This window comes from Plecotus auritus (genome assembly GCF_963455305.1).
Source record: "Plecotus auritus genome assembly, chromosome: 2".
Classification (NCBI taxonomy): domain Eukaryota; kingdom Metazoa; phylum Chordata; class Mammalia; order Chiroptera; family Vespertilionidae; genus Plecotus; species Plecotus auritus.
Window position 1 is genome coordinate 202215987 of NC_137771.1, and position 11152 is coordinate 202227138.

An 11152-nucleotide genomic window follows, 5' to 3' on the forward strand; every position below is an offset into this window, starting at 1 on the left:
AATATCAATAAAATATATTTAAAAAAAAAAAAAAAAGAAAGAAAGAAATAAGCCAGGCAATGAAAGAAAAATACCACATGATCTCACTCATTTATGGAAAATAAAGAACATTATAACCTGATGAACAAAAAGATAGATACAGAGGCAGTAAAGCACCGAACAGACTGTTAAATTACAGCGGGAAGGCTGGGGAGTGTTGGGGAGAGGGGGAAAGAGATCAACCAAAGGACTTGTATGCATGCATATAAGCACAACCAATGGACACAAGACACCGTGGTCGGGGGTGGATGAGGGCATGTGACAGGGAGTAGGGAAGGTCAATGGGAAAAAAGGAGATATATGTACTACTATATGTAATACTTTAAACAATAAAATAAAATTTAAAAAAAATAAAGAAGACTGGAAGTCTTCTGCAGTAGACCTACTAATTAATTTGGTTAAAAACACTAAGGTTTGGAGGGAATTAATTTATTAAACAAGAACATAATCTTGTAAATATTTATGAGAATTCTACAATATAATATTTATTAACTATTTGAAATCTATAATAATAAAAGTGTAATAAGCTAATTAGAAAAAAACACACAAAATCAATGTTAGTAGAATCCCACTTTAGGTTACTAATTCATCTTGATTTGCCAAGGACATTTCTGACTGTAGCACTGAAAGTCCAGTATCCTGAGACAAATAAGATTCAGCTCATCACCCTCTCTGTGCAGTCAAAATGGACAGATATAGATTGTGTGCCACTTTCTGGGTAGGGGTGGAGAAACAAAAACAAAGCAACAAAAACAAATCACATTAGAAAGCCATTGAGATGTTTGCATCTGTTACCACATTTTCTGGATATTTATCTATATTCTTCATGTTAAAAACAAATTTGGTGAGACCTCTATTATAGGAAGGACCTCTATTAGAGCAACTTGTGGATCCCCAGAGAAGAACTAGAAAAGCTGTATTAAGATGATTCTCATTATAGGAAAAATAGTCGCAAGATTTCTATATAACAGTCGTATCTGAAAAACCTATGCCTGTGCACAAATCAGTAACTAGCACGACAGTGGAAAACCCAAAGTTACGTGAGAGTACCCATTTGAGTAGGATGGGTGTGAGGAGTCAACAAAGTGGACCGATGAAATGTTTATTATCATGAAAATATAGATTGTGGAGCCTTGCTTTTATATGTAAACAACAAACAAACTAAAAATCCTGCAAGACTAAGATTATCTTTTCAAATTTCCTTTGAAATGTATTTCAGAAGTTTATTATAAACATATTCAAACTCACAGAATTTAACTTTCAGTGCTAGAAGAGCCTATAGAAATAAAAATGTTGACTACATTATTTTATGAAAAGGCAATTGGTCTAAATAATGATAAATTTGATACAATAACTAAAGCCCTTGAGTAAGGACATCCCCCACCCCGCCAAAGAAAAACAAGCCTCCAAATGTTCAACTTTATCCCTTAGCAAATGAACTACTTGACAGTAAAAACATTTTCTTTTATAAAACAAATGAAAATATTTATTTACTAGAGGCCCGGTGCATAAAATTCATGCACTGGGGTGGTGTCCCTTAGCCCAGCCTGCACCGTCTCCAATCTGGGACCCCTTGGGGGATGTCTGACCGGCAGTTGGACATCCCTCTCACAATCCAGGACTGCTGGCTCCCAACCACTTGCCTGCCCGCAAGCTTGATGACCCCCTAACCCAGCCGTGGGCAAACTACGGCCCGCGGGCCAGATCCGGCTGTTCTATCCGGTTCTCTTGCTCTCCCCTCTGCTCCTTTACTTTGAATTTATATTAGTTCACACAAACACTCCATCCATGCTTTTGTTCCGGCCCTCCGGCCCAGTTTAAGAACCCATTGTGGCCCTCTAGTCAAAAAGTTTGCTCACCCCTGCCCTAACCACTCCCCTGCCAGCCTGATCGACACCTAACTGCTCCCCTGCCAGCCCGATTGCCTCCAACTGCCCTCCCCTGCCGACCTGATATCCCTAACTGCCTTCTCCTGCCGGCCTGGTCGCCCCTAACTGCCCTCCTCTGCTGGCCTGGTCACCCCCAACTGCCCTCCCCTGCTGGCCATCTTGTGATGGCCATCTTTGACCACATGGGGGTGGCCATCTTGTGCGAGGGCATGACGGTCAATTTGCATATTACCTCTTTATTTTATAGGATTTATTTATTTATTTATTTTAATCTTTATTGTTGAGAGTTTTACAGATGTCCTCCTCCCCCACACCCCCCAGAAAAGAGATATTTAATGTAGGTGACACAGAAGAGCAAATGACTGGCAGTAGATATAGTCTTTCTGGAACAGAGTTTTTCTCATGTTAACCAGTGTACATTGTCTCTTGGTCAGCGCAGAGGGATCTAGCTGTGTTGTATTTCCAACTAAGGGGAAGTTTATCTGACCTTTCTCTTGTAGCATTTTTAAACAGCATTTGAGGGGAAACACCAGCTCAAAAGCTGGTGTGATCAGAGGTTAAGATATAGCAATAAGATTATTTGGAAGAATGTTGTCCTCTTGCCCTTTATTTCTACCTCCCAAGCTCTTATCTGCAATTATCAGGAGCCAAGAGTTGAAGACTTGAAGTTACTATCACATGATATGGTAGAAAATTGTCCTCGCCTGAATGTTTATGGTTGAGAAAATATTAGCCCTTCCCAGGATGTGAGCAGGGGCATTTGATATAAGCCTTCTTGCATTGGCCTCAGGATAGGGGACACCAGCGGCCTTTGGGACTGATCAGCTGTCTCAGTATTCTGAGTATGGATGCCCTTACATTTTCATAAGTTCTAACTGGAGCTTTGAAGTGCACCACTGCCTCCCTCAAAGGCTATTTTGCAAGAAGTCAGATTGGCCTTTACTTCTTGGTAAATTTAATCCAGTTAAACAGAAGATAATTTATGTCTTTGTAATTTTTATTATGCATTTCAAAGGATATACACTGTTATATTTTAAAGCATTTATCAGGGAAGCTGGAGAGGTTACTTTGATTGTGCACTTTTTAAAAATAAACATCTATTTAGGATTTTCAAATACACATCTAAAACACCAATCCTTTTATAGTATTGCTTGCCACTTTTCACCAAATGTCAGGCAAGATCCACAAAAGCTTTAGTCAGCAGAAATAATAATCATGGTACATGCGATGATAATATGAATCATAACACATGATGCTAGACAAAATCTCAAAAAAAGAATGGGAGCCAAAACCGGTTTGGCTCAGTGGATAGAGCGTCGGCCTGCGGACTCAAGGGTCCCAGGTTCGATTCCAGTCAAGGGCATATACCTTGGTTGCGGGCACATCCCCAGTAGGGGGCGTGCAAGAGGCAGCTGATCGATGTTTCTCTCTCATCGATGTTTCTAACTCTCTATCCCTCCTCTCCCTTCCGCTCTGTAAAAAATCAATAAAATATATTTAAAAAAAAAAAGAATGGGAAATTCAAACTAATTCTTTTTAGTCGAGTGATGATTCCTTTTATTTGTCACTGCAATTCTGCCTAATTGTTCCATCAAATCCCTACCATGCCTATTGCAAGAATTTCTAACTTTTCTTGTTTCTTGAGTATATATTTTTGTGCATTATTTTATAACAAAAACCCAAGACTTTCAATTTTGTGCTCACCATTTTATTTTTATTTTGTGCTTACCTTGCCTCCTTAGCATTCAGGGTGATCCATGCATCCCTGCCTTTACATGTCTACTGCTTATCACAACTTCTATTTCTACTCTTTTCTTTGGAAACATAGTTGTATGTATTTCTCAGTATTTTCTTTTTAACTATGGGGTCTGGATATTAGGTATACGTCACTTTTGTGTTGAAGTATCAAAAAGTATTGTAGCCAAAAAGAAGAATAGAAATGAATGTAAACTATATTGAAAAAAATAAATAAATCAGATACTCTAACTCAGAATCACTTATAACGTGGACTTAATAAATAGTATAACAAATTGTATATAAAGAAAGTCATAGTGTGATTCTTAATGCTTTTTCCCCCAGTAGAAAGAAATGCTGAAGGTCTGTATTGACCTGAAGGTATTATTAGAATGCAAATCCTCTGTCAACCTTGACTTGGGTTCCAGAGGGACTGGAATGCAGCCACTGGCTGACTCATGTAACACAAAGAAGATATTGCTTTGGTGTTTTAAAAAACACTGGTAATTATTTTGTGGTGAAGAAGAGATGTGGAGTTTTTTGATGTTGTTGTTGCTGTTTTTTCCCCTACAGTATCATAAACTGATACAGGATTTCATACCAATTTTAATTTCCCAAGCTTGTTCCACTGAGACCTGTGTGTCAGGTATATAGTAAATGTCTCTGTTGTTATTTAGTTACTTTGCCTTCATACTTCACTAGGACAATTACTCCATGTCCTTCTTTCTCTGATAATCATAGTTTTATTTCTTTTTTTTCAATCTTGTGTCTCAACATTGCCAACAATCCAATCTCTATTGTAATCCAGGAAACTTTGTTACAAGCAAAAGCTAAAAATGAAATGCAGAACTCTAGTACTTTTCCACTTTCAGATATTTAGCAGCTGAAATATAAGCATGGCTTAAGAAAATCTCTGTTTTTCTTGAAATAGAATCCTCAAGAAACCTTGTATCACTGAAAAAAAAAATCCTCCTGCTATTAAATCTTCTGGATCAGTAAAATGGTTTTAAACTCAGCATGGACTACACATAACTGATTTGTGGAGTTCCGCTTTCTGCAGAGAAAGAAAGGTTACATTCCCAGTGAGTTTTGAAGAATGCTTTGGGCTGGGAGAAAAACCCTGCAGCATTTTGACTAGGAAGTTCCCTTTCAAAAGACTTTTTCATCATGCCTCATTTTTTCAGTTGTTAATGTAGAGAGAACTCCTGAGGTTTTTTTGTTATGGAAAAAAAAAAAAAAAAAAAAAAAAACAAAGACCCCAAACCAATTGATTCTTTACTAAATAGTGTAACAATGTTTGGATAATGTTATTAACAAGGTCTCTAGGTAGTTTTAAAATAGCAGCTTTCTAAAACACCAAGTAAGGAACATAAATCCATAAATAACTCCTGTAGATTATGCCCCCTCCCAAAGTAATGCATTTCAACCAACACATAGTTGGGATCTTTCTTAATGGGGTAAGGAAGCCTAATGATAAATTGAGAGATTAACTATATTTTTAAAGGTTTTACATTCTGACAGGATTTATAATTAGGAAATTAAAAGAATCTACTCTTACAAATTAAGAACGAAAAAGAAGGGTAGGAGTTTCTGCATCAGAAAGCAAACACAGACAAAGATTTGAATAACAAACACATAATAAGCTAATAACGTGAATTTTGATATGTAAGCTTGTAGGTGAGAACATTTAAAGGACCTCAAAGTATATCCTGTTATTTATTTGTAAATCAGATATATCATTTCTGTCCACTGAATGCAATTAAGTCAGACATGTTTCATTTGGGTATTCCAATAACTTGATTCTACAGTTTTATAATTATGGTTTTCTACAAAATATTATTGTGATAGCAAATGATTTGTATTACAAGTGCAATGGTGCTTACTACTTATTTATCTATAGTATTGAAAAATGGAAGACATGTAGACTTAAGATCCTAGGCTACCAATTCCTAACTTTAGCAAAAAAGGGCAAACACATTTTTCACACAGGAGAGAGAAAGAGAGAGAGAAAGAGAGAGAGAGAGAGAGAGAGAGAGAGAGAGAGAGAGAGAGAGAGATTTGTGCATGAAGTACAAATGTTTGAATGAAACTTTGTCCTATCATATAAGTAAAATTGCCTAAACTATTCACTTGACAACTTTGTCATGTCTGTTTTCTTCTCTCTGTGGTTTAATTAGTGACCATGTAAACAATAGTTCTTAAATCTATCACTACTGAGTTATGATTTTTTTTTTCACTGCAATTAAGCTGTACGGCTATTGAATGCAAGTAATTATTGGCATTGATTTTTTTCTTCTTCTATTTAGCCTGGATAATGTGATTAACATGAGTCAATTAAAGTAAAACTAAATTGCCATTTGTGACAATACCTTATGCTTATTTTTTCAAATTTTGTTTATCCTCTGGAATTGTAAAAGAGCTGTGCTATTTGGATAGATTTTTTAAATTGTCTTTATTGATTAAGGTATTATATATGTGTCCTTACCCCCTCCTAACTCCCCCCCCCCACCGCTGTTTCTGGATTTGCCTGGGGTAGAATCTGGAGCAAGTCCAACACCCCTTGCTATGGATGTTGATGCAGGATATTGCATCCAATCTGACCAGAGCCAAGCAGTAGAAGGCATCCCTCTGGTGTAGTGATTAGTTCAATGGTGGCAGGTGAGTTGAATGGTGCAATCAGAGTAAAGTTCACTGTACTCCACAGATACTAATGAGAAAGCATAAATGTGGAGATGTTAAATTTAACACATAAAAACACAGGATGCCCAATTAATTTAATTTAAGATAGACAAAAAATGTCAGTATTTGCATGTCCTAAATTTTATACAAGACATACTTAAAATAAAAACTCTTGCTTATCTCAAAGGCAAACTTAATAGGTCTATTAATAGGTCATTCTATGTCTGAAATACATCTATAATTTTCATTTGCATACACCATTAAAGTCTTTTCTTCTTGCTATGGTTGATAAATTATTTTTATGTCATCTTACCAGTGTGGGCAACTAAGCAAACACCATGAGTGAAGAGACATAAAAATATGTGAGCGGAGAGAATTCTAACCAGAGGGAAAAACAGATGTTAAAAAACCTACTACAAAAGTAGTTTCTGCAGAGTGAAGAAAGAGCAATCAGTTCAATGCATCTGGCATATAGTGAACAGGAGGAAAATGGTGAGAAATGAGTTTAAAATTGTAGCCAGGATCAAGAAGAGTTAAGGCTTGCAAGTATTAAGATTTAGAATTGTACTCTCAGTGTAGAGCAATAGCATAAAAGTGTTGACAGGAAGGGGATGCTAATATCTCTTTGTATTTTTAAAAATATCATTCTAGTATTTGTACAGAAATTGAATTCTATAGTATGTAGCCAATTTCACTTGGCAATATACATTTAAGGTTGTTCTCCATGTCTTTTGATGACTTGATAACTTATTGCTTTTTATTAATAAATAATAGACCATTTTATGGATGCACCACAATTTGCCTACCCATGTACCACTGAAGGGCATCTTAGTTGCATCCAAGTGGTACATGAATAAAGTTGCTATAATCATTTGTTTGTGCACTTTTACTAGTATATGGTCATGAATCTTGTTAAACTCATTTGAGTAAATACTAATAAGTATGATTGCAGATACATATGATAAGAGTATATTTAGTTTTGTAAGTAACTACCAAAGTGTCTTCTGAAGTGGCTGTGCCATTTCTCAGTCCAACCATGACCTTTACTGTTGCCTCAGAAACAGTTGGCATTGGCATTGTTTTTAAATTTAGCCATTTTTAATGAAAGTACAGTGGTAGCTCAATGTTTTAATTTGATATTGCCTAATAGCAGATCACTTGAGCATCTTTTTATATGCTTATATGCCATCTGTATATCTTCTTTAATTGTCTGTTCAAAATCTTTTGCCCAATTTTTATTTGGTTTGTTTACTGATTGTTGAGTTTTAAGAGGTCTTATATATTTGAGATAATAGTTCTTCAGCAGATATGCATTTTACAAATATTTTCATCTAGTCTGTGGCTTGTTTTTTCACTCCCTTTACAACATTATAGCAGAAAAAATATTTTTAATTTTAATGAGATCAAAATTTCCAAATTTTTCATTCACCTATTGTGCTTTTGGTGTTGTATGTAAAAAGTCATTGCCAAACCTGTCACCTAGATATTATTCTATGTTCACTCCTAGGAATTTTGTGAATATTGTGTCTTATTTTTAGGATGGGATCCATTTTGAGTTGATTTTTATGAAGGATAAAAATTCTGTGCTGTGATTCTTTTTTTTTTTTTTTTTTTTTTTTTTTTTTTTTTTTTTTTTTGCGTGAGGGTGGCCAATGGTTCAAGCAACAATTGTTGAAAAAATTACCCTTTCTCTATTGCATTGACTTTGATCCTTTGTTACAGATCAGTTGACTATATTCCAGGAATCAATTTCTAAACTCTCTATTATCTTCTGTTTATCTGTTTGTTTGTTAACTTGTCAATGCCACACTGCACTGATTACTTTAGCTTTACAGTACTTCTTAAAGTCTGATACTGTCAGTCCTCTATTCTAACTTCTTTTTTTTCCCAATACTACATTGACTCTTGCCTCTCTATATATAAACTTTAGAATCAGCTTGCTTTATCCATAAATAATTTGCTGAAATTTTCATTGGTTTTGCATTGAATCTATAGATCAAATTGGGAAGAACTGACATCTTAATATTGAGTGTTCCTATCATATCACATATATGTTCATTTATTTAGGGAGTTGGTTCTTTATCAGATTATATAATTTTCCTAATTTAAATCTTGTACAGATGCTGTTGTATTTATTTTTCTGTATTTAGTCAATTAATAATAAAATTATTTTAAAATATTTTACCTTTTTTTAGTGTTTCTCTAATGCTTACTCTTCCTTCATGTAGATCAGAGTTTCTGACCTATATAATTTTCTTTCTTTTAAATAATTTTTTTAACATTTCTTGCAAGGAAAGTCTACAGACAACAAATTCCCTCATTCTTTAAATTTTTAATTTCAGGTTAGCATATTTTTTTTCTTTCAATACTTTAAATATTTTACTTTATTCTTGTTTGCATTGTTTCAGAAGAGAAGTTTAATGTAATTCTTATCCTTGCTCCTTGAAGGCAAGGTGTTTTCTTTCCCAGGAGTTCTTTCAAAAATGTTTCTTTGGCTTAGATTTTATGTAGTTTTAATATGACATGCTTATGTTTAGATTTTGTTTTGTTTGGTTATATATCCTGCTTGCTGTTTGAGCATCCTGCATCTATTATTTTACATGTGCCATTAGTTTTGGGAAATCCTTAGTCATTATTACTTCAAATACATCTGCTTTTTTCTCTTTTTTCTCCCAGTAATCCCATTATACTTATATTACAGTTTCAGTAAATATTTACAGCGCTTTGATAGTCTATTCTTTTTTTGTCATTCTTTTTCTCTTTGTATTTTAGTTTTGGAAATTTCTGTTGACATATCTTCAGGTTCAATTCAAGGTTGGTTGTGTTCAATCTGTTGATGAGCCCATAATGCATTTTTGATTTCTGACATTCCCTTTTGATCCTTTTGTATCATTTCCATCTACCTGGTTATATTATCCATCCGTTCTCTCCTTTTGTCCACTTTTTTTCTTTCTTTCCCTTAATATATTAATCATAGCTATTTTAAATATCTGGTCCAATAATTCCAAAAGCCCTCCCAAATCCCTGAAATGTGGTTCGGATTCTTGCTCTATCACTTCAAAGTGTGCTTTCATCTTTTTGTATGACTTATAAATTTTTGTTCAAAATCAGACACGATGTACAGTATAAAGAAACTAAGTTGGATAGGCCTTTAGTCTGAAGTTTTATGTTTACTGAGCTAAGCGTTGGGTGGTGTATTCTAGTACTGTTTTATCCAGCTGTGAGAATCAGAGGTTTAAGTTTCCTCTGGTGTCCTTGTTTGTTTCTCTTCTGGATCTTGGGTTTCCCTAGAGAGTATATATACAAATTAAAGGCTAAGCGACCATCCGACCGGGAACTATGACGTGCACTGACCACCAGTGGGCAAATGCTCAATGCAGGAGCTGCTGAGCTGCGGTGACTTGGCAATGCCATTTCTCAGGTGACGCACCCTGGAACCAGAGAGGAGGGAGCCCGATTCTGGGGTGCATCATCTGAGAACCACCCTCTCACAATCTGGAACCCCTTAGGGATGTCAGAGAGCCAGTTTTTGCCCAATCCCCACAGCCAGGCCGAGGGACCCACCTGCTGGAGGGATCCCGCTCACTCTGCAGATGCCCTTCAAGCCGCAGCACCGCCCCAGGGCATGTCCGGCTGTCTTGCCCAGTCCTGCCCCACCGGCCACCTTGTAATTAATTTCCTTTCAATGTGCACAAATCTGTACACCAGGGCACCAGTCCTTAAATAAGATCTGAGATTTATACTTCTTTCTGTGGCAATCCTCTTATGACACATAACCTTATTGATATTGTAGTAAGGTGCAAGGGGAGGGGAAGTACTTCTGTGACTATGTCTCATTCTCCTAGGAAGCCGGTGCCCTCAGGCTGTGACTTTCACAAGTGCTTCTCAGTTTTTCCTCCCCTTAGGTGAGACAAGAAAGGTAGAGTAGGCTAGAGTTGAGTATTTCTTTTGTCCAATTCTGTTTGTGTCTAGTAAAATGTTTTCACTTAAGGGCAAGCCTTCATGAGGATGTATTTCAAACAGCTGTCTTTCTTTTCTTCCTGCCTAAAGATTGAGAGCGTTTTTCTATGATATTTTTTGTAAGAACCTGGTAGGGATCCTATAGGTAAAACTCCTGAATGTGTTGGGGCCTCCTGGAGTTTTCAAGTCTTAAGCTTGTCCACGCTGAGACTTTAGCTATCCATCAATTACAGTTTATTATTCTTTTAAAAAAAGTTTTTTTATTGATTTCAGAGAGGACGGGAGAGAGGGAGAGAGATAGAAACATCAATGATGAGAGAGAATCATGGATCGGCTGCCTCCTGCACGGCTCCTACTGGGAATCGAGCCTGCAACTCCTGCTTGTGCCCTTGACCAGAATCAAACCCAGGAGCCTTCATTCCACAAGGCTGATGCTCTATCCACTGAGCAAAACTGGCTAGGGCACAGTTTATTACTCTTAAAAGAGTTACTATAAATTATAAATATCAGAAATGAAAACAAATCAGCACCACAGGCCCTTCAGACATTAAAAATAAAATAAGAGGCTGCTATGAGCAAAAAAGGTGTCCTATCTAATAAAAGAGTAATATGCAAATTGACCATCACTTCACAACAAAGATGGCGGTGCCCACAGCCAATAAGGAGGGAATACGCAAATTAATGTGACAAAGATGGTGACAACCAGCCAGGAGCGAAGGCGGCGCCCAAGCCCGGAACAAAGGCGGGAGGCAGCGGCCATAGTTAAGGCCCGGGGCCTGGGTGCTAGAGGGAAACCGGTGCTGGCAGCCAGGGGAAGGAAGGCCTATTCTTGCACGAATCTTCGTGCATTG